The 26,389-nt window shown below is 35.1% G+C and overlaps 1 pseudogene; it reads right to left on the reverse strand.

The window, feature by feature from the left end:
• Positions 1–21,979: 21,979 nt before the first annotated feature.
• On the reverse strand, positions 21,980–26,165 carry LOC127244755 (probable serine/threonine-protein kinase WNK3; annotated as a pseudogene).
• Positions 26,166–26,389: the final 224 nt, after the last annotated feature.

Consider the following 26,389-nt stretch of genomic DNA (forward strand, 5'->3'; position numbering starts at 1 on the left):
TTAACAGCCGACCGCCATATTTTTCAGTACGGGAAGCAAGCGAGCACAAAAATCAGCGGCATTTATGGCAAGTGGCTGCATTTATCGCGCCAGCTAATCATTACTCTGCACAGAATTCATATCTGCATTTATTGTTCTGCACCCCAGCTGCACCATTTATTGCACTGCACTCTCCCAGCTTCTCTATTTAACTTCTGTATCATTACTTAGCCAATTTTTTTTTGTTGTTTTATGTAGTTTATTCTAGAATCTTCTAGAAGATAGATAGTTATTAGTAAGTTATTAGTAGTTATTTTAAGAGGTAATTATTTATGGCGATTCTAACCGCTAAGCTTTTAGAAGCTTTCGTCCCCTATAAATATCTCATCTTATTGTATAATATACATAAATATACAGACAATTCATCATTCCATACACTTCATTTTATCTATTTCTTTTCTCTCATATTGTTTTATCTAGTTAAATAATACAAGTTTTTCAGTTTTGTGTTGCAAGCAAACTGATTTTCTCCTTATTTTCTTTTAATTCTTGCATACTATTGTAGCTAATAAAATTCTTATCATATTTCTCCATCCCACATTCACTCAAAAATTCTATGTTCGCAATTGAATAGTTCAAGCTAGCGTTTTGACAAGGTTGCGGAAGGGCGCCAGAAGGATTAACTATTAATGCATATGATCACGTCATATTCATTAACAGAGATTAGGCGGTTCGTAGAAACTCAGTACGCGGGAGCTTTGTCAACCTGCTTAGTTGTAAGTCGAATTTAACACCGATTAAATAGAGGTATCAGAGGGGTAGAGCCACTAGCGAAATGGTTGAAAGAACAATTCATTGGGCATAAGTGCTTGCCTATCGGGTCACATAAATGTCTGGTGACAACGGCTTTTCTTTCAAATAATGTGTTTCGCTGGGTGTCGCTGAAGCCTCGTTATAAATCTCCTAAGGTCAAATACCAACTGAGTCTAGAATCGGGATTAAGCGAGCAAATGCAATCACGCTCCTTCCTCCGAAATACCCCGCAATTACACATATTATTTGCTAGAACACCGTCATCATTCCACTCATTTCATCCATGGAATTCTAGCCATCGAGGAATGCAAAAGTCACACACAAACACCTCGTTCCATCATATTTGAGATATATATTTTTTTATTATTTTTTAGTTAGATTTAATTTCTGCGACTTTATCTTTTCAGCCATTTCGATTGCCTTAACTCATTGAAATTTTTCTAATGAAATATAGGATATTCGCATATTCCCTGACTTCGACCCGGACACTCACCGATTAAGATATTTTTATTTTTAACAAAGTTTTTGGAGTTATTACACGAACACGCACGACACTATTTTCATTTTATACGTATATCATTTTTAGTATCTTAAAGATATTTCTAAATCTCCCAAAACCCATCAATCATGCGCAAAGATCAAGCAGTGTGAGTCCCAACAACACTCCACAAAGCTTGTCCATTGTCAGATTGAGAAGCGGCTCCGGAGGTAGAGCTGTTGCACGGCTTTAAGCCTTAACGGCTGAATATGAGGAAATAAAGCTCAAATATACTGTAAATCGGATAAAGCAAGAATGGAAATGTAAATTAACATAAATTGTAAGAAAATTAATTAGAGACAACAAAAATTAAGACATAATTGGATAAAGCTCTACTTAGAAATAAACTTGATTCTGGATAAGATTGTGTGTTGTGTGTGCATTGTGTGAGTTTTTATTAAATATAACCTTGAAAACTGAAAGTGTAATCATACGTAAGGGGATCCAGTGCAAGTCACACGGGGGTTTGAACTCATAACCTCACGGTCACACGTCCAAACCCCACACCACCGGACTATCCATTGCGGACCACTGCTGCTGTGTAATTTATCATTTGATCCGCGAATTCGTGGCAACGGAGTTTGTGTTACTTCTCCATGACTCTTACATTTTTGTCTATGGAATTTTAGGAGAGAACACTCGTATTATTGGAAGACATTAGTTAGTTAAATCTATAAAATAACAAATTTAGATATGCAGGTTTGAAAATGAAAATGAAGTTAATAAACTAACATTGAAGTGAAGCCTTGAAATTGTAAGTTAATCAATTTTCAAATCACAATAAGTGTTCGATCTATATCTGTCTCGACTGCTTCATTTCTACAGTAAGTTGTCCAAACAATCTACACTCGCTTTAATTTGCCTCTTCTGCTCCACTCTCATCCTGCTCTCTCATTCATTTTTTTCTTCATTTTTCTTATGATTTAATTTCTAATTATAACTAGCATTAATCTTAATAATTTTTCTTTATTACAATATAATTTAAAATAATATCATATTTTAACAATATTGATACTACATTTTTTAAAAGATTTATATTAAAAAACAAATTAATTTAAATTTAAGTATACAAAAAATAATTTTAATTAAAATTAGAGTTAATTTTAAAATTACTTAATTTTTATTTTACATAAATATAAATATATTGATAATAATTAATACAGTTGTGGATGTATGATTGAGTGTCGCCCAATTCATTTCTGTACTTATAATTCAGATTATTTCAATTTAACCGAGTTTTCTATATTAGATGAAATTCGTTGCCGAAATCCTACAATGCAAGCAAGCGCGAGTTTTTATCGCGGTAGTAATTCTTACTTGTTTATTCTTTAAAGATTAAAATATTTAAAATAAAAAAAATACATTTATTTTAAAAAATATAATATTAAACAAAATACTTTCTTCGTCCCCATGAAAATTCAATTTCTTTTGGGCATGAAGTTTAAGAAATAATGTATTAGATGATTAATTAATTTGATTAATTTGTGTAATATTTATAATGATTTTAATTATTTTTATTTAGTGAAATATTAAAATAAAAAAATTAATTTATGTTGAATATTTTATATTTTAAAATCAATTTCGAAAAAAAAAAAAATTGTATCAATGTAAAGTAATTAGGTAAAAAAAAAGAGATTAACTAATTTTAATAATCTAAATGTAATTAAATAATAAAAAACTTATAACATGTTTATTTTGTGAGATAATTTTAGAAAAATATTTTTTGATGTGAAATTTGAAAATTTGTGTAAAAACATATAAAAATAATAAATGTGTGTAATGTATTAATATTTTCTTTTTTAGAAAAATATGTAAAAAAATTGCTCGCTCATGTTTCCTCCAAAGATCAGCTCGTCGATCTGTTCACAAAGGCACTGACCTGCTCTTCCTTCCAGTTTCTCAGATGCAAACTTCACTTAGGTGATCACCCGGTGCAGTTTGAGGGAGGTGTGTCGAAGGAAAACATAACTAACAACTGTATACATCAAAGCACTTCTTTCTCCTTGTATTCTTTTCTATTCTGCCTTTGTTTTCTACATGGTATCAAAGCACCTATGCTCTTGGTGATGTGATTTTCACTTTCCATGGCGAATGAAATGAATTCTACTGCTGTTGCTCGCCTGGTGATTCTGGAAATAACATTAACTCTCAACCATGGCCTGGATCAGCCTACCTGCTTGGAACAGGGGATCACCCTGGAATGGCGCTCATTTCAGTTCCTCTAAATACTTCCAACTACCTATCATGTAGTTTCAATGTGGAAACCTCTCTCATGGTAAAATCGAAACTGGGATACATAGATGGAACTCTTCCCAGACTTGTCGAAGGATCTGCTCACTTTGATGCGTGGAGGGCTTGCAATGCCATGATCCGATCTTGGCTCAGAAACTCGATTTCTCCAGAATTGCAGGAAGGATTTGTGTATGTCTCTTCTGCACGAGACCTGTGGCTTCGAGCGAAAGAAAAGTTTGGACAATTCAACGGTGTCTTAATCTACCAACTCAAAAGTGAAATTACTGCTCTAAGACAAGGTAATGACTCACTAACCATATACTACACAAAGTTACAGAAATTTGTTGATGAACTCAGAGTAATTGAGCCTGGAGCAAAGTGCAGTTGTGGACTCTGCAGATGCAATATTAATGACCACTTGAATAAGACGCATGACAGGGATTATCTAATCCAGTTCCTCACTGGTCTTAGTGACATTTATCAACCTATCAAAAACCAAATATTGATGATGGATCGATTGCCAACTGTGAGGAAAGCTTTTTCTATGATTTTGCAAGTGGAAAAACAAAACAACATACCTGATCCCGTTGATCTGAAAGCCTTCAATGCAATTCAACAAAGTGTTTCTTAGGCCATCAGTAGCACTGGAAGAAAGCCATTTGATAAAAAGAAAGCTCAACTGGATAAGAGGAATATGATATGCGATGTCTGTAAAAGGAAAGGACATTCAAAAGACACGTGCTTCAAAGTTCATGGAGTTCTTGATTGGTTCAAAGAGATGCAAGAGAAAAGGAAGAATCCACTAACCATAAGTACCACTATATCTGAGATAATTGGTATGGCTGGAGAGAGCACATTTTCACCAAAAGATTTGCAAGCTTTGCTCTATGAATTAAATAAAGTAATGGCCACAGTCCCTGAAAGTCCCACTGCATTCAGCAACTCTGCAATTGAATATGCAGGTACATTCGAACAGTTCAACTCTTGTGTTGTGAATAACAGGTCTTGGCTTGTGTGCATCATGTCATATTTGTATCAACCACTCTCTTTTTCAAACTCTTCAACCAATTCAAAGCCACACCAGAATCTGCTTACCTAATGGAGCCACGACTCATCCCAAATTCACTGGTTCTATAGCCATTACACCTGCCATCACATTACATAATGTTTACTTTCTGCCCGACTTCAAATTCAACCTCATTTCTGTGAGTTGCCTTACACAAGATTCAACACTAACAGTGAACTTCTATTATGATAAATGTGTCTTTCAGGGCCAGAGTCCGGATGAAATTCTTGGCATAGCTGTGCAAAAGGATCACCTCTACGTCTTCCCTGGATCCCACCATTCTCTCTGTGTTCCTGAAACTCACAAAGATTAATTATGGCATTTGAGACTAGGTCATCCTGGCATTGAGGTGATGTCTCATTTACCATTCAATTCCTTGCATAAACCTAGACCTTGTGATGTATGCCACAAAGCCAAACAACATAGATTACCTTTTAATAAAGATTCATTTCATGCTGAATCTCCTTTTCAACTTGTCCACCTTGATATTTGGGGACCCTACAAGATTCCCACCTTAAACAATTGTCGTTATTTTCTTACCATTGTTGATGATCACTCAAAAAGTGTGTGGACCTTCCTTCTGCCCTCCAAAGCCAACTGTACCGCACAATTGAAACCTTTATTACTATGATACAAAACCAATTCAATAAAACCATCAAAATCATTAGATCTGACAATGGTTCAGAGTTCTTGAATGAAAAATGCAAGCTGCTTTTCCAAAATCTTGGTATTGATCACCAATTATGTTGTCCCTACACTCCCCAACAAAATGGGAGAGTGGAGAGAAAACATAAACACCTCATTCAAGTCACTAGATCCCTTTTTTTTCAAACCAACCTTCCACAACATTTTTGGGGAGAAGCTATTTTGCATGCAACCTTTCTAATAAACTGACTACCCACTCCCATCCTACAGTGGAAATCCCCTTATGAACTGCTTTTCTCCAAACCGCCACCCTATCAGGACATCAAACATTTGATTGTCTATGTTATACCACAAACACTTCTCCTAACAAATCTAAACTTGATCCTCGAGCCCACAAATGCATTTATCTTGGCCACTCTCATAACCAAAAGGCTCACAAAGTATATAACCTTGAAACCTCCACCTTATTCACCTTTAGGGATGTCCGTTTTTATGAGAAGGTTTTTCCTTTTGCAAAGTTATCTCAGGAATTTCAGAAGGACTTTCTCCCTCTCCAAATGTCCCAGGTACACTTTCATCCTTCTCTCCTTCTTATCCTTTTATCACTGCACCACAGAATATTTTCCATCATTTTCCTAACAATCCACCATCAGATCTTCAACCATTAGATTCACCTCCTACAACCCACCAACCCAACTCTCATCCTGCACCTACACATTCCCAACCCAACTCTCTTTCTACACCTCCAACTTGCTCTATCCCTATACACTCACCAAGACCTGCCAGAACCCGACAACCACCTAAATACCTAAATGATTATATCCTTAACTCTGTACCTTCCCCCACCACCCTCCCTAATAATTATGTATGCGTTGATGCACCCAAAATTCCCATGCAAGAACCTCATTCTTATTCACAGGCCAGCAGGAGTGCAATTTGGCGGCATGCCAAGCATGAAGAGTTGGATGTTACATGGAACTTAGTACCCTTGCCGCCTGGTAAGAAACCCATTACATGTAAATGGGTTTACCGGATTAAGCGAAATGCTGATGGCTCCTTTAATAAGTGCAAAGCTCGATTGGTTGCCAAGGGTTACTTACATCAATTTAGCTTAGATTACACAGAAAGTTTTGCTCCAGTAGTGAAAATGGTCACTGTCCGGATCCTTCTATCCATTGCAGCATCATATCGGTGGCCTGTATCTCAACTTGACATCAACAATGCCTTTTTACATGGTGAATTGGAAGAGGAGGTCTTTATGGTTCCTCCTCCAGGTTTTATTCACCCACCTGGCCAGGTATATCGTTTTTCCAAATCCCTCTATGGCCTAAAACAGGCTCCTCGCCAGTGGCACAGAGAATTTACCACCAAACTATTCATCTTTGGCTTTGTTCAAAGTGCTCATGATCATTGCCTGTTTCTCAAGCGCACAGGGGAGGACTTCACTACTCTTATTGTATATGTCGATGACATCCTCATTACAGGCAATCATCCTCCTACTGTTCAGTCACTGAAGGAATTTCTCCACAAAGAATTCATCATTAAAGATTTGGGAGAGGTGGACTACTTCCTCGGCCTTCAAATCATTCACTCAAATGCAGGCATCCTCATCTCTCAAAAACAATACATCCTGGACATTCTACAAGAGGAAAACATGACAGATGCAAATAGTTGCTCCACTCCTCTGCCTCATGGTGTAAAGCTCACCTCTGATCAAGCACTCAACTAGCCAAACCCGAACACTTTAGAAGACTAGTCGGGAAGTTGATCTATTTGTCAATGTCTCGGCCAGATATTATGTATGTTGTTTAGCAACTGTCTCAGTTCATGTCCAAACCTACATCTTATCATCTCAAAACTGCTCAACGCGTCCTCCGTTACCTCAAAGGGACCTTTTCTTTCCAATTACTCTACAACCACAATTCTACTTGGATCTTGCTGCCTACACCGATGCAGACTGGGGCACTTGTCCATCCTCCAGAAAGTCCATCACTGGATTTTGCATCTTCCTTGGCACATCTCTAATCTCCTAGAAATCCAAGAAGCAACCTACTGGGCTAAATCCTCGGCCGAGGCAGAGTATCGTGCGATTGCTCAGACTGTTACAGAATTGTTATGGATTTCTTATATTCTTCATGATTTCAACCTTTCAAATCCACCTTCCCATCCGCATCTTCAGTGATAGCTTATCTGCAATCCAGATGATCCACAATCCCGTCCACCATGAACTCACCAAGCACATCAATATTGACTGCCACTTTGTCCGTGATCATTATGCCAAAGGGTTCATTGCTCCAGCTCATGTTTCCTCCAAAGATTAGCTCGCCGATCTGTTCACAAAGGCACTGAGCTGCTCTTCCTTCCAGTTTCTCAGATGCAAACTTCACTTAGGTGATCACCCCGTGCAGTTTGAGGGAGGTGTGTTGAAGGAAGATATAACTAACAACTGCATACATCAAAACTGTGTGTTCTCTAACTCACTCCTAACCAACTCTACAACCACCCAAATTGCAACTGCTGTTAGTTATAACCATGCATCTATTAATTTTAGATGCAATTGTATAAATTAAAAATTACTGCAAAAATAAATAAAAGTGAACTCTTTTTCTTTGCCTTATGTTCTATTCTGCCTTTGTTTTCTACAAGAAATGAGACTAAATTTAAAGGACGAAAGAAAATAATATATATAACTTTTTTACAAAATCATATAATTAAATATTTTAATAATATTCTTTCAATTTTCAATAACTAACAATAAAAATATAAAATATCTTTAAACACTAAAAGCACTTGTGAGATTTTGAAATAGTTTTATTATTTCATTTTTATTTTTTTTTGAAAAAAATCAAATCAAATATTTATATTTATTTATTACACTATAATTTTTTTTACATTTAAAATATCATATTCATACATATTTATATCACACCTGATAGAAAATGAACAAAATATAAAGTAATAGGGAAGAAAAATAAACTTTATTTCTCGATACTTTCTCACTATCAAACTATTACAATATATAGATATATATAATGGATAAACGCAAATATTAATAATTTATTATCCAATATTCACTCAATCATATATTATTATATAATTTATTATTCAATATTCACTAAATCAATATATATCAAACTTTATTATATAATCATCAAATTAATATAACTATCAACATCAAACATCTATTCAATTAAAATTTTACTACTTTAAAAAAAAAAAAAAAAAACTCAAAACTAAAATCTCACAAATAAAAACACCCTGTACTTTTTTAAAATATATATATATAAATTCATATCCCATTATTTATTGATTCTCTCATCCAAAATATTAAATCAAACACCCCAATAATTTTTTTTATACGTTCTATGATTAATATTATTAAAAATAGAAGTATTTTTGTAATTTTTTTTTAATTTGTACTACGTTTTGATATAATAATTAATATTCAAAAATCAACATGCAAAAAGTAAATGAGACCTTTAGAGCCGGACGGGATATAGTAAAATATATACACATCAACATAATATATGTACTCTACAAGCTTATAAAAATTTAATTATTTAGGAAAAAAAAATTATATTGTCAAAACGCTTCTCATAACTAATATAAATTTTTTCTCAAATTTAAAATACAAACAAATATATATTTTTATATTATATTAAAAATTAAAAGGATTCAATAGATTACTCATATAACAACGTAACATACAGATTCCTTTTCGAGAGCAATACTGAAAGAGCTCTCTAGAGGTAAAAGCATGCTCCCCAGAGTAAGGTAATTTGAGAATTGGGAAGGAAGTTTGTAAGGACTTTGATCTGTTGGGCCAGTGGAAGGGACCGAATGGTTTGTTTAGTTTCTAACAGCCTTCAACAAACTAATTTTGATTGCGACATGCATTCCAACGCTTCGATTTCGGAAGGAAAGTTATTGGCTTGAAATTGTTGGTCCAATAATCACCCAGTTTATTTAGTTTAGCAAATTAAAGTTCAACACGTGTGTAGTCGGTATTATTATTATTATTATATGTAAAATAAAAGTCAAATTTAAGTTTTTTTTCAAACAAGTCCTTATCCTTATTTATTTTTCTTATACAAAATTCACAAATTCAGCCTGTTGCATTTTAATCTCTCTCTAATCCACTCAAATTTTTCTTTCCTTGCGATATCGACGACGCCGAACGCCCGCGGCTGTGGTTTGTTTCCGTCGTTCCGGTCCTCCTATCTCTCTCCCCCGCACTTCTTCCCGTTTTCTTCCGTTTCCTCAAAACCAATAAGAAGTGGAGAGAGACGGACAAATTCGTCACAGTTGAAAATAATTAGGGCAAAATTCTCAAACTTTGCAATCGTCCACCGTCGCCGTTGTAGTTGTCACCGCCGCTGCCAACTATCACAGTTCGATTCGATGGAGAAAATCTCAAATTTTGAGAAAGTAAATCTTCTTTTTTCCTTTTTCACTTGGCTTCTTGTCAAATAGTTCAAATTTTTGTGGATTTTTATTTTTTATGCTACATTGTACAAAACATATTATTGGAAAAAAATGCATTAAATTAGTTTTGTTTGGGTTTCAACTAAGTTTATTTAGAATTTTAATCGACTATGTACTAGCCAGCCAATTTTAATTCTCCGAGGTGAAAAATGATTTTATTTTGTTTTTTTTTTTTATTTAATGAAAATTGTCTACCAACTTAGTTTGGATGCTTTTAGAGATGAAAAAGTTTTTTCTTTTTTTTTTTCACATTAATGTATGCTTGTATAGTGATTATGTTTCAAAAATTGTCACTCTTTAAAGAGGAGGTCAGCTACTGCTGCATAGATATCAATTGCATAATCTTCTATGACATGAAATTGTGTGTTTAATTGAAAAAAGAAGTTTATTTTCTACAGCTTATTATTAAATAATATACTTATAATTTTCTCTTTCAAATCTTCTCATTTAAATTTTTTTCAATGTTCGTAGTATGGCGTACTCATTGACCTCCTCGATGAATATGGAGGAGCTTTGTACATGTGGTGCGGTAAGAAGATGGATTTCACATATAGAACTCAATTTTGAAAAGAACTTTGTATGTTCTCCAAGTTGGGATACAAAAGATGATTGTCATTTTTTCAAGTGGGAAGAAGATTATGTAGAGATATTGAAGTTAGTAAGGATGGTAAAGGAATTCGAGAAGGAAGTGAACGAATTAAAGAAGGAATTGGAGAAGCAAGTGAACAAGTCCAAGGTCACCGAAAAAAGTGAAAGAATGGGAGAACTAATTGAAGAGACAATTAAAAAAAAGTGAAGTGAAGCGTCAAATAAAAGAGTTGTTTTGTTGTTATGTGAATGTGGTTTTAATGTTATGTAGTTGATGTGTATTTGTAGCTTTTGTAAGCTCTTCATTGACTCCCCGAGCTGATGATTATTATGGTAGCTTATTAGAATTGAAGAAAATTTATTATTATATTTTATTTTGTAGTAATTATTGTCCTTGGAGTATGTATGTATGATTTTCTTTGTATGAATTCAGTTATTATGTTTGATGGTAGTAGATATTGTATGGTTTCCTATGTGTTTAATTTTCTTCGTATGAATTTATTTGTTGTGCTTAAGGATGAGAAGATATTCTATGGTTTCGTTGGCGCATGATTTCTTTGTATGGATTTAGTTGTTATGTTTGATGCTTACGAGATATTGCACAATTTTTTTGGTGTATTGTTTTTTGGGTATGAATTTTATTGTTATGTTGATGCTTAGGACGTTTAGGAGATATTGTATGATTTTTTTGGTATGAATTTAGTTGTTATGTTTGATGCGTAGGATGCTTAGGAGATATTGTATGATTTTTTTGTATGAATTTAGTTGTTATGTTTGATGCGTAGGATGCTTAGGAGATATTGTATGATTTTTTTTGTGTATTATTTTTTTGGTACGAATTTAGTTTTTTTTTTTGTATGAATTTAGTTGTTATGTTTTGATGTATGATTTTCTTTGTGCCGAGGCTAAAGACAGTGAGAACATATATGTTGGTACAAATAACGCACAAACTCAAATAACTAAAATTATATTTCCTTAGTGTGTGGTTTTTTTTTTTTTTTTGTTCTGCCTAAAGCATAATTAAAAATTATATTGCTACAGTGAACAAACGCAACAGCAAAAATACATAAAACCAGAAATATGTTGCTGCATAGAACAAACATACGAACACAGCAGCAACTTGGCATAACGCTGAGATTCAATCGATTTTCAAACTTTTCAAAAAAGACCCTGAAGTGGTTCTTCGAACTAACATATCTTTTAATGACACTATTAATACTTTCACTGCACTGTGTCATCGTAATATCAGCACAAAAGAATTGACGACCATAAACCAAAGCCCATTTTTCTTTCACTTTGAATAATATTCTCAACCAACCACTTTCCACCAAATTATACCTCACCACACCAGCATTTCACTCCATTCATGCAAAAAGTCATCCTTTTCGTCAAAATCGTAAATACATCTTCCAAAATCATGCGCAAAATTTTTATGTTCAGCAAAGATATCACCAAAATGTATGGCAGTATTTTGATATATATGTCAAATACATAACCTACAAAACACGATGGTGGAGGAATATTATTATTCTACAAATAATTATATATATATATTATACAAAATCACTATTTAAATATATTGAACTATTTATGCGTAATAGAAAACATGTGATGAGTCTCAGGCCATCCTTAAGCCAATGCATTTTCCATAGCTTGATCTTGATCTGTCAATATCATAATTGGCTTTCTTTCGTATATAGTGCTGGCAAAAATGTCAAACAACCACTGAAATGAGGGAATAGTCTCTTCGTATAGAAATGATGCGCTAAAAATCACTATTTGTTTGTGGTGATTAACACCAACAAACAAGGCTAACGGACGATTTTCCCTAATCTTTCTATACGTAGTATCGAAAGAAACTATGTCTCCAAAATCAACATAATCTACTATCATTCTCCCATCAACCCAAAATACATTTGTAAGCATACCATCTTCATCCACTTTAATAGAATACGAAGAATTTGAATCTCTACTTTGCATCCCTTGCAAATACTCCAACCCCTCCAGTGTATCCAATATCCATGTACTTTGTTCTCTTAGATCGCAAGTAATTATTAATGTCTTGCTTGGTAAATCCTAAACTCTCTCGGCTACCAATTTTCCTTAACCATTAGATCATGTGAGACTTTTGAGCAAGTCCCACATGTTCGGCTATATCAAGCTGAGCAACATGAACATCATCTATCTTTCTATGCGACCGAAAAAAATAAGTCTTCTGAGGACTGGTGAACTGATGAGTGTGTTCAACTATAAGCTCAAATACTTCATATTTTTCATTATCTTTTAATCGAATTCTCATCATTACCTTGCACCCGAATCTTGTTTTTGCTCGTGGAGCTCTGACATTGATATTTCGTTTATCCTCCACCCTTATACTTTCGGAACTACAAGAAAATATTCTAAATTTTATCTTTCATGCTCGATTTCTTTGCATTTTGTGTCTTTTCATGCCAAAACCTTTTTTTTAGCATAAGCTAAATAAAAGTGATAAGCGTCTTCTTTATTGTCAAACTCCATTCCAATTTTAGGTTTGTCTTCGGAAGAGATGTGTTGATTATCGGATTGAACATCATTTTCCATAATGGTAAAATCTAATCTACGTGAAGATGAAAACTTATTCAGTACTAATTCATCACTCTTCATTACCTGTCATATATTTATATATATGTAGAAACATTACAAGTGCAAAAGTGAAAAGACAAATTATTAAAAGAATTGGTTTAAATAAAAATAAAAATTAAATATAGATTTATATTTACCCAAAATTGATGCCGGACTCGGTTAATAGAGATTTAGAAGTCGGTGTCTCGGTGTTGTGTGTTATAAACCTACGAGTAAATTTTTTAAAGATAAATTATATTTCTAACAATAAAGATTAATAATGTTGCTGATGAGTGAGCAAGTTGGCGATGGCTTGGCAGTAGTGGCGGCGGTTGGTCACAATTGAGGAAAACTTTCTCCGCTGAGTCGAAGAAAATGCGACGAAGAAGAAGAGTATAGGGAAAAAGATAGGAGAACTAGAATTGAGAGAAACAGAGTCAGTGGCGGAGGTGGAAGAACCGGTCGGCGTTCGGTGTTGTGTATGTGGCAGGAAGAAAATAATTTTGAGTGGATTAGCGGGATAGAATAAAAAATTTAGGTTAGATTATTAAATTTTGAATAAAAATAAATAAATAAGTAAGAAAAGCAACAAAGCAGCTACGAGTTGGCTTTAGATTGATTAGAGAATAAGGACTTGTTTGTAAAAAAATTAAATTTGGCTTTTGATTTTACATATAATAATAATATTGCTAACTAGATACGTGTTATACTTTAATTTGCTTACATGAATAAAGTAAGTAACACTTGAACGGACGATTCCAAGCCCCGTTATACCTAATGGTCTATCAGTGATTTGCTGCAAAAAACTTGTGGAAGAGCGCTCTGTCGAATTCCTAGGTACCTAGAGTGTAGTACAAGACACTCACTAAGAAAATGGTTCAGTTTGGCTTCCACCAATCGCCATATGATCACTGCCTATTCAACATAAAAAAGAAGATACTATGACACTTACAGTATATGTTGATGACATATTACTAATAGGATCATCTTGTGAATTGGTGCGGGAGGTAAAAGAGTACTTGAATGAGATGTTCACTATCAAGGACATGAGAGATGCCAATTTCTTCCTTGGTATTGAAATTAAGCAAACCAAGGATGAGATTTTTTTGTCACAAGAAAGATATGTGTATGACATATTAGAAAATTTGAAAATGTTGGAAGCCTTAACAGCCTGCACTCCCTTACCGGCTGGAGTTAGGCTTTCTGCTAAACAAGGTGAGTTGGTTGATGATGTTTCTCGCTATAGATGCGTTGATTTCTTTACTTGAACTTTTCCAAATCAGATCTCACCTTCGCAACATAGCAGCCTAATCAGTTTATGTCCAAGCCAACTACAACACATTGGAAGGCTGCTTTGCATGTGCTCAGATATTTAAAGGGGACACAACACTATGGTTTGCATTTAAAGACAAAGTCCTCTTTATGCTTAGAAGCATATGTTGATGCTGATTTGGGGGCCTGCCTTGACTCCAGAAAATCAATCACTAGCTACTGTGTTTTTTTTTAGGAGTAATCTAGTGTCATGGAATGCAAAGAAACAAGCTATGGTAAGTATCTCCATGGCAAAAGCTGAGTATCGCAGCAGGAGTTCAACCACATGTGAACTATTTTTGGCTTCCTCTCTCCTGTTAGTAATCTTTTCTATTTTTTGCTTTTTTTTTTAGAGGATGATCATGTAGATTGTATCTGAGTGAGGGTGAAATACACATAAAGTTTGAATTCTCCAAAATTCTTTGATCTCTTTCAAATTTAACTTTGTGCAATAGTTGAAAGTGAGTTAAATGGAAAATGGATTCATAGGTGGCATGTGAGAGAGAGAGATTCCAAGTAACTTTGTTGGACTAATTATTTTGTTGTTTCGAAAGTATTCTTTGGTGGAAAAGTAATAAATTATGCAAGAAAAAATGTAATCGAAGATATTTGATTGTTTATCTAAAGTTCATGTTCCAGCTACATCATCCGTTCACAAGTGAGTTTATGCAACATGTACTATGAGTTAATTAATGATTTTATTTATGTATTAATATGTTTTCAATTCTTTGCATATACATACATATATTTGTAAAGAAACAAAAAGAGCTTCGAAGACTACTTAAGCACATTTAATGATCGTGATTATACATTCATACTTTTTCCAGTGACGTCTATATTTGATATACCATGTTCACAATCTCAGGGATATTGAATCTTAAAAGTTGATTGATGTAAAGAGTGTATTCATTTGTTTATTGAATCTTCGTATGTAAATTATTATGTTTACTAATAATTATAAATTTTAATAATTGAGTTATTATTCAATTACTTTTTTGTTATTTTTTTTTTATTTATTTATTTAGTTATTTATTTATTTATTTATTTATTTATTATTATTATTATTGTTGTTATTGTTGTTGTTGTTGCCGCTGCTTTTTGAATTGATCAGATTACCAAATATCTAAATTGGAGTTTGAAAACTTTTGGATGATTTAGTTAAAATGTTTCATATTATTCTGATTCTTGATGGTTTTTAATATGATTGAATACCAATTTAATATAGAATTACTATTTTTTAGACTTATCAAAGTGAATTTTCAATTCTTGTTCTTTATATTTCTACTTTAAGTAAAGTATAGCTATTGTTGGTATTAATGGATCGGTTGGTAGCTCAAATCAAAATTTGGCTATTTATGTTGGGTATCGATGAATGTTCGGTTAGCAATTTGTTTATCTTATGTTTTGTAGTTGTTTATGTTATAATGTGTAGTATGTGATATAGATAATGTGGAATAAATGTTTGATAATTTTTGAAAAATTGTAATTTGCATTCGGTGTCATTCCATTTCATTTGTTGCCCAATACTTGCACTATTGCATACATATATGATGAATGTACCCGTTGAAACGTGACTTGGATTTAGCGGTCTACCCGACCCTAAACCAAAGCGAAAGGGTTGTTTCAATTGGCAGGGTTCCTTTTGGGCTTATCCTAATTAATAACAAATGGGCTTAGGGTTTAGGGTGTTTTGGGATGCTTATAAATAGACAACTATGGTTCTTAGTCGGATGACATATTGTAAATCTCTGAATCAGTATAATAAAATCTCTCCGGTTCCTGCCTGTGGACGTAGGTTGACACACCGTCACCGAACCACGTAAAACCTCTGTGTTCTTTATTTGCTTTCTTTCTTGTTTTCTCATAATAAGTGGTATCAGAGTCATATCTCATTGATTGAAGATGTCCTCGTATAAGTTTGATCTGGAGAAGTTTAATGGGTCGAATGACTTCACACTCTGGAACGTCAAGATGAGGGCACTTCTGGTTCAACAAGGATGTGTGGCTGCGTTGGAGGGAGAAGACAAGTTTCCTAAAGACACGAAAGATGAGGTAAATAAGGAGATTTTGGCAAGGGCTCATTCCGCGATCTTGCTGTCAGTTACTGATGAGGTGTTACGGGAGGTTGTAGATCAGACAACGGCTTTTGGGTTATGGAATAAACTGTGTGAGAAGTACCAAAACAACTCTCTCACGAACAGGCTATATCAGAAGCAACGTCTTTACACCCTCCGGATGTCCGAAAGTACTCAGGTAAAGGATCATCTTGATAGCTTTAACCGTATCATTCTTGATCTTCAAGGAGTTGAGGTTAAAGTAGATGATGAAGATCAAGCCCTAATTTTATTGTGTTCACTACCTGGTTCATATGAGAATTTTGTAGATACTATGTTATATGGTAGAACTACAATTTCTGTTAATGATGTGAAAGATGCCCTTATGTCCAAAGAATTGAAAAGAAAGGTTTCTCTAGAAGAGGATTCTGGTTCAGGTCTGTTTGCAGGTAGGGGAAGACCACAGGAGAGGGGTAACGGGAATGGGAGGTCGCGTTCAAAATCAAAATCCTCTAGCAAAGTTAAGTGTTATCTTTGCAAGGAGAAATGACACATTAAAAGGGATTGTCCACAAAAGAAGGGAAATACAAAAGTTGATTCTAGTAACAGTGGCAGCAGTACTTCTCTGGTACAAGACAGTTCTGATGATGGGGACTTTGGTGAAGTTCTGACAGGGTGCTAGTACTGCTGATTCCTGGATTATGGATACCGGTGCTTCTCACCATATGACGTTCTCTCGTGATCTACTCACTTATTTTAAAGAGTGGAATGGAATGGTGAAGTTAGGAGATGATGGGGTTCTAGCCATAAAAGGGAGCGGGGTAGTGCAGATAAAATTGCATGACGGTATTGTTAGGAAATTTGGTTGTTGGTATGTTCCTGAACTCAGAAAGAATTTGATTTCTCTTGGCACCTTAGCCAAGAATGGTTTAAAATATCATGGTGAAGGTGAGTGGGTGAAAGTCCTGAAAAATGCGCTGGTAATGATGAAGGGAAAACTGCAGCATGAAATTTATTTTCTACAGGGCAGTTCAGTGATGGGAACGGCGGCGGTATCCCAGTCCTTGGATAAACATGATGACAGGACAAATTTGTGGCACCGGCGATTAGGTCACATGAGTGAGCTAGGGTTGTCTGTGTTGAGCAAGCAAGGTTTATTTGGTGGGGATGTGATAGGTAAAATTCAATTATGTGAGGCTTGTGTAAAAGAGAAGCAACGCAGGGTGAGGTTTAGTACCGTTCATCACACTTCAAAAGAAATTCTGGAGTATGTTCATTCAGATCTATGGGGTCCCTCTCCGGTGAAATCGCAGGGCGGGTGCTCTTACTTTGTCACTTTCATAGATGATTATTCGAGAAAAGTCTGTTTGTACTTTCTAAAGACTAAAGATGAGGTGTTTGGGAAGTTCAAGGAGTGGAAGACCATGGTTGAAAAACGGACGGGTAAACAGGTCAAGACTCTAAGAACTGATAATGGGTTGGAGTTCTGCAACGCTCCATTTGATGATTCTTGCAAGAAAGAAGGTATAGTGAGGCACCGCACTGTACGACACACACCACAGCAAAATGGAGTTGCAGAGCGAATGAACCAAACCCTCATGGCGCGTGCTAGGTGTATGCGCATATTTGCTGGCTTGTCTAAGCAATTCTGGGCTGAAGCAGTAAACACTACTAGCTATCTGGTTAATAGATCTCCATCAACTGAAATTAACTTAAAGACTCCTCAAGAGGTATGGTCCGATAAACCCTTTGATTACTCTAATCTAAGAATATTTGGATGCCCTGCATACGCTCATGTGAATGATGGTAAGCTGGAGCCGAGGGCGGTAAAATGCATATTTCTAGGGTATGCAACAGGAGTAAAAGGTTATCGACTGTGGTGTACAGAAAGTAAAAATCCTGGTAAATTTCTTATTAGCAGAGATGTAACCTTTGATGAATCTGCTATGTTTGATCAGAGTAGAGGTTGTGAAAGTATTGCAGGTACAAAAGATTGTGGTGCTAACCAGAGGGTGGAGTTTGAGACTCCTGATAGAGTTGTGTTAGAGGAAGAGCAGCAGGATAATACTATTGATCAATCCGATCAACCAGATCAGTCAAAACCTCAAGGGAAACCGGTTGAGGGGGGAGTTGATGACGCTGGTATTGGGGTTGAAGATTCCATAGCAGCAAGAAAGGGAAAGAGAAATATTCAGAAACCAGCTAGGTTTGCAGGATGTGTCAATACGTGTGACATTAATTCTATTGCTTATGTACTAGCGGTTGGTGATGATCTTGGCTCTGATGAGCCAAAGACATATAAAGAAGCTGTGGCGAGTAAAGATGCAGAAACCTGGATTATGGCAATGAATGAAAAGATGCAGTCTCTTGAAAAGAACAAGACTTGGGATCTTGTTGCACTACCAAAAGGGGTGAAGCCAGTGGGATGCAAGTTGGTCTTTAAAAGAAATGAGGGAATTCCTGGTGTTGAACCTGCTAGGTTCAAGGCGAGACTGGTGGCAAAAGGGTTTTCACGGAAGGAAGGAATCGATTACCATGAAGTCTTTTCTCCTGTGGTGAAACACAAAACCATTCGGGTTCTTTTGGCAATGGTGGGTGCTTTTGATCTGGAGCTGGAGCAGCTTGATGTAAAAACAACATTCCTTCATGGTAATCTAGAAGAACAGATTTACATGTCTCAACCGGAGGGGTTCTACAGTTCTAAAGGGGACCAGGTATGCTTGTTAAAGAAATCTCTGTATGGCTTGAAGTAGTCTCCGAGGCAATGGTACAAGAGATTTGACTCATTTATGGTGTCTAATGGTTATACTCGTAATCAGTTTGATAGTTGTGTTTACTCGAAGAAAGTTTCTACTGATTCCTTTGTGTATCTGTTGTTGTATGTGGATGATATGTTAATTGCAGCTAAGAACATGGCTGTAATTAATGACTTGAAGACTCTACTAAAGGGTGAGTTTGAGATGAAGGATTTGGGTGCGGCAAAAAAAATACTTGGTATGGAGATCTGGCGTGATAGAGAAGCAAGACGGTTGTGGGTTTCTCAAGAAAAGTATATTGAGAAAGTTTTGCAGGCATTTTCTGTTGATCAGTCCAAACTGGTAAGTACCCCTTTGGCGGCACACTTTAAACTTGATCGAAGCACTATACCGGCTACAGATGAAGAGGTTAATTACATGAAGACGGTTCTATATTCAAGTGCAGTTGGAAGTCTTATGTATGCGATGGTATGTACGAGACCGGATCTCGCTTATGCGGTTAGTGTGGTGAGCAGGTTTATGGCTAATCCGGGTAAAGCTCACTGGGGAGCTGTAAAGTGGATCTTGCGATATTTGAAAGGAGCGTCTGATATTTGTCTGGTATATGATGATAAAGGCCATGGTGATGGTCTTGTTGGCTATGCAGACTCTGATTACGGGGGTGACTTGGTGAAACGAAGATCACTAACTTGTTTTATCTTCACTTTGTTTAGATGTGCAGTCAGTTGGAAGTCTACTTTACAACCTACTGTTGCACTGTCGACGACTGAGGCGGAATACATGGCAATGACTGAAGGTATTAAGGAGGGTATCTGGTTACATGGTCTGGTGCAGAGTTTGGGCCTGAAGGTGGAGAAACCGGTGTTATTCTGTGATAGTCAAAGTGCTTTGAGTTTGGCTAAAAACCCAGTGTATCATGAGAGAACCAAACATATTGATGTAAGGTTGAATTTTATCCGTGATGTTCTGGAGGAAGACAAGTTTTCTATTCAGAAAATAGCTACAGAACACAATCCAGCTGATATGTTGACAAAGGCGCTACCGACGGAGAAGTTTGAGCACTGCTTGAACTTGGTGAATATTCGCAGGAGGTAAAGCCCTCTCGGGGCATCTGGCAGGAAGGAGACGACTGAGAGATACTGACGAACCTTTGGCGGTTGGAGAAACTCCAAGTCAAGGTGGAGATTGTTGAAACGTGACTTGGATTTAGCGGTCTACCCGATCCTAAACCAAAGCGAAAGGGTTGTTTCAATTGGCAGGGTTCCTTTTGGGCTTATCCTAATTAATAACAAATGGACTTAGGGTTTAGGGTGTTTTTGGGTGCTTATAAATAGACAACTATGGTTCTTAGTCGGATGACATATTGTAAATCTTTGAATCAGTATAATAAAATCTCTCCGGTTCCTGCCCGTGGACGTAGGTTGACACACCGTCACCGAACCACGTAAAACCTCTGTGTTTTTTATTTGCTTTCTTTCTCGTTTTCTCATAACAGTACCTTAAATAAAGACACCATATTATTGAGAATTTAGTGAATTTGACTGTGTGTGGATTTGACTTATATGAATGCTGAATATCGCTTAAATACATTGATCTAATTAATTTAAAATATAGAAGTATGTTATTATCCATTAGAATTAATCTTGTAAATCTCGAGATATAAGTAATTAAGTGTATCTCAACAAATATACATAATGAAAGCATGACTTTTGTCAAAAAAAAAAAAAAAAAAGATGGTTGCACCAAGTTGCTCTATAAATTTATATATTTACTTCTTCCGTCATAAAAAATGTGTTCATTCCTTTTGTATTTTACAAAGGCTTTGAGCACAAATTTAAATGACAAAGGTGTATTATTTTTTGTAATAATAGTTTATTTTAATAATTTAATAATTTTATAAATATTTCTTAAATGTATAATTAATATGATTTATTGGAAAAAAAATGAACAAAATAACTAAGTTATTGCTTATGCTATGCATTGCTCGGCTCCCCACCCACAGGTAATATATATGTATATTTATTGTTGCTTATTAAACTTCTATCAAAATTTTCTTTTATATTTACACTATTCCTAATAAGAATTTTACCTATATATTTTAAGTATATATATATACAAAATATTTTTAAAAAAAAATGATAAAATTAATTTACTCAAACAGTATTACTTTCTCAGCTCAATTTTAATTTATATATTTTTTATTTTTTTGTCTAACTCACTCTACTTAACACAATTTTATTTTAGTAAATTACAATTACAAATTTCTTTTATCTATATTTCTCTCTTCAATAATTTAATTAAATTTTCAACATCATTAATTAAAAAATATTTTTTATATTTTTCACTCTAATCAATATATATTTTACTGACGTTTAGAATTTAAATATTTAATGTACATATTCTAATTTTTGGAAAATCATATATATTAAGTTTTATTTTAGATATATCAATATCTCTACTCACATTAAAAATAAATAAATAAATAATAATAATAATAATAATAATAATAATAATATCATAAATCACCATTATTAATTTATTAAAATCTACTATCTTAAATATCATGGGACAAGCCAAAAGTACAAATTAAAAGGAAATGAGAGAATACAAATTTGGATAATACTTTCAATTTTCAATAAATATATTCTTACAAGTAATAAAACAGAACCTTGAACTGTTCCAGGGAATGAATTCCATATGCTAACAATCTTGAAATCAATCTTCAAGGAAATGAATAATCTAACCAACCATAAACCAACTCGAACTCCTCGTCTAGTGTGACTTGTATTCGACAGAGGTTTATCAAGTTCGGGTAGTCATATTATAAATAAAAAATAATAATAAAAAAAAATAAAAAATAGAGAGACAGGTGAATTCATTCATATATTTCTTTCAAGTAGTAGGCTTCTCATCAGTTCTCCAACAACACAAAAGACGAATATATATATATATAATTTCCAAGAAAGTTAAAGGCAGATTAGCTAGCCAGACACATATCTTTGGAGGAGTGACGACTATATTATTGAATATAATGCAGGCAGTTACGAATGAAAGAAACATTATTGAATTGAGAGTTACCTAGATCATGAGATCGTTCGTCTACTAAAGAATCTGCTACGGATCATCCTCATCATCTTCATCCTCCTCCAAATGATACTCCGATATCTTCGCCTTGCAAATCGCAAGAGCCTCCTGCGGAACCTCCTTCAAAAATCCCATAACTTCTTGTCGATGTCTCTCCTTAACTTCCTCCAATTCTTTCCTTTGCATCTCAAGCATCCTCTCCAACCTCTCCATTGTTTTGTTACGCCTCAACTCACCGTCACTTTTCAACGACTCCCCATCACCAACATCATCATCCACCATGGGAGCTTTCCCTTTATCGCGTCGTCTTCTTCTGTTGTAGTCGTTCGAATCAACATCATCCACCATGGGACCTTTTCCTTTATCGAGTCTCCTTCTGTTGTAGTCGTTGGAATCATCGTCATCCACCATGGGAGCTTTTCCTTTGTCGCATCGTCTTCTGTAATCGTTGGAATCAACATCATTGTAATCCACAGGCCCCGGAGATGCACCTCCGGAGGAGAATATGGCCATGTTAGGATCTTTATTGCTGATGGGAGATTGTGCATTTTCTTCGGACCAGCTGTCGCCAGAGGCGATGGAATCTGCTTGCATGTTAGAGGAGGATCCTGGTTGGAGTGGCGAGTCGCCAAGGGCCCTAGGCGAATTGCACCAAATTTTTCGACCTGAGGGTAGTCTTTCGAGAACAAGAGGGCCAGGAGAATCAATGGTAACAGGGGAAGCTTCTCCGGTGCTCTCCAGAACAGTTTCGCCGAAGACGCTGTCGTTGCATGAGAGTTCCCTCTGCGCCCAGTCCGGAATATGGATTCGAATTGCAGAATCGATCATGGCAGCAATGACTGAGACGTCGTGATCAGTTAAGTTGAGCTCGACTACCATCTCGCTGGCGACAGCGATTGAAGTATCATCATCAATGTCGAATGGGAAGTGAATGACTCGAGCCGCTGCGCTTGTAAAGAAAAACGATCAAAATCAACCAGGAAGGCAGAAAAGATTGGAATGAAAAACAGAGGTAAGAGGTAACAATAACTAACCTTTTGGTTCTTCAATTCGAAGTTTCAGAAAGATTGATGCACAAGGCAGAAAGATCAGAAAGATCGATGCGGAAGGCAAAAACATTGTGAAGAAAAACAAGAGGTAAGAGGCAACAATAACTAACCTTTTGGATCTTTTCAATTCCAAGTTTCAGAAAGATCGATGAGGAAGGCAGAAAGATTAGAAAGATTGTGATTTTAAAAAAATAACATAAAAAAATATAGCAGTGAAAGGTAACAATATATATATATCTAACCTGTTGGGTTCTGATCTTCAATTCGAAGTTTCAGAAAGATTGTGTTATGATCTTTTCTTTGGCCCTCCACACTAAAGTCTCTTGGCCCCTCAGGCTGACCTTCTTCAGTGCCTATACTAATTAATCGATCGATATATTCGTTGTTATCATCCTGAAAATATATGTCAGGGATCTGCGATCAATCATAGCCCACCTGTGTTGGAGGATTCAGCCTCTTCTGACCGGAGAAAAGGATCCATTAGCAGGTCCCTCGCCGACAACCTCTCCGAAACTTTTGCTATACATTTCTCGATGAAGGCCCTCACTGCAGAATCATTCACTTTTGCTAATGAAGCAGGTTTGATTCCCTGTGATGAAGTATAATGGTACATGAAAGAGGGAGTTAGATCAATTTCTTATAATTCCTGCAAAATTATATGTTGTTGGAGAATTTTGATAACTAAAATGAAAAATGGAAAAGATGATCCTGCAAATTCATGTAAGAATTCAGAAGATGATCCTACAAGTGTGGACCTAGAAAGTGTTTGGTCATGTGGTGAGTACAAACTAGAAAGGGCTCTATTTACGTATACTTTTTACATTTTTGGTATTATTCACCTACGTGCATTAAGTATCTAGTTTTTTTTTAAAGTATTCAATCAAAACTTTATTTGAAATACAAAACATCCCATTCAACACGAGTTTATATCACATTATATCTCTATTTTTTATTTGAACCTTCTATTATTCCCACCAAAACTCTCCAAATCTTCAAAACACTTTTAAATATTAGGCTTTGTTCTTTTAAAGATTGATTTGATAATTTTTACTCTATTCATTATAAAATACAATATTTTTCCTCACAAAATATCTCATTCAAATTAATGTTCAAACCCAAAATCAAAATTAGAAAACAAAACAAAACTTCAAAAGAACGCACCCAAGAAGTTTATATACCCAATCTAATGAAAACAAAACCACAGCAAGAAAAGAAACAACAATAGATTCGTTCCAACGAAAGTAATGACAGCAAGGTGCAGCAGATGATTGATTCTAGGTTAACCGCTTCTTTCTTTAGTTTTATCCATATTCTTGGGCCTAAAAACAATATCTCATAGTCTATAATGCCTTCTTTGCTACAAGAAACTGAGAATGGAATGTTGAACATCTACCCAATGGAATTCAGATTAACTTACAGCTGTAACTTTCTTGTATATCTGAGCTGCATTAGCGCATTCAATGTACGGATACTCAAGAGTCACTAGCTCCAGCAAGCACATGCCGAAGGCGTATATATCCACAAGTTCATTGTACTCCTCTTCGTAAAGCTCTGGTGCCATGAATTCCGGGGTACCTAAATAGAAAGGTAAGTCCATAACCATCAAAGTTTTTGAGGACTAAAGAAACAATGGTTCATCTTGACTTCAATTTTTACCAATGACACTGTGGGCTGCTCGAGCTTGTTGAAGAATCGCAGCAAGTCCTAGATCGCCAATTTTCACTTCCCCTTGATTCCCATTCACAAAAATATTGTCGCATTTAACATCACGATGGATCACTGGAGGATTGTGACTGTGAAGATATGCAAGGCCTTCAAGAATTTGTCGAGACCAATTCTTCAATGCTCGAACATCAACATGTTTATGTTTCTTTCGGTATCTACCCAATAATTTCATCCAATTTAGAGTGTGCATTCAACAGAGTGATATATTGAACAATGCAAAAGATCATATATTATATATATATATATATCATCCAATAATATATATCTTCTAATAATTGAACAATCTTGACATACTGCCGAAGAGTTCCAGAGGTGAAGATTTCAGTGATGAAATTGATGTTCTCTTGCTTGCTATCGATCCATGAGTTGTAAAATTTGATGATGTTCTTGTGCTTAAGTGTTTTTAGCAAACGAACTTCCGAAAACAATCTATCCATATCAACAGAACTCCTCACGAGATCTGAAATCTTCACCTGATTCCAAGCCACTTCCAATCCTTCCAATTCATCAAAACCTCTGTATCTAATATTTCATCAAGAAAAATTAAGGATTTGCATGAAAATAAACTGTCTATGCTATGGTATACACATTCTCTATCAGAATATGTAACAAACTCAGAATTCCAGGAAGGATACACTTTCTTGAAAGCACCTTTACCAAGAACTTGCTTATACTGCAATTCCGCAACCAAAACAACATTTTATAAGAAATTAACGAATCAACAACCAGAAGTATTAAACAATAATCAGAACATTAAGCTTATCGTGAAATCTTAAATCACTTCTCAAATATAAATACAAAAACAAGGCATTTCATCCATAAAATATATATAAACAATTTCACGTAACCACGAAAATTGCACGAACCCGTCCATAGCGACCGGTGGGATCAATTTCAACAAACTCGGATTCAGCGTCGGATTCGGCGGGGTCCGTCGCTGCCGAGTTTGGCGACATTATCGTATTTAAATCTACAAACAGATCGCATCAAAAAAAGAGAAAATCAGAACAACTTCGATTCAGATCTAGCGCTAAAAATTGTTGCGGCGAATTGATGAATTCTCCAATCGACTAGCATATTGATCGTCGTTGGATTCGATGAAACTTGAATACGACATAGGTTTGCGGCTTCGAGATACGAATCGAAATTCAACCATTGCAGATTTTCATCGAATGCATAAAGTTTGATTCTGGTTTCATGTAGAGAAGTTTACGTCGATTAATGCACACAAAATTTTGAATATGCGCTTCCGAAAAAAGTACCATACATATCTGTACACATATATATATATAGGAGAGGATAGACTATTCTAGAAATATGAAAACAAATTCATTTCCTCCCGTATGAAAAATAATAATAATAATAATAAAATAATATATATATAGGAAAATACTAATAATAATAATAATAATAATGCGGTTGAGTTAGAAGTTTTGGTTTTTGGAATAATAAAAAATTGCATA

The sequence above is a fragment of the Andrographis paniculata genome, unplaced genomic scaffold (assembly GCF_009805555.1).
Source record: "Andrographis paniculata isolate CXL003 unplaced genomic scaffold, ASM980555v1 Contig21END, whole genome shotgun sequence".
NCBI classification, from domain to species: Eukaryota; Viridiplantae; Streptophyta; class Magnoliopsida; order Lamiales; family Acanthaceae; genus Andrographis; species Andrographis paniculata.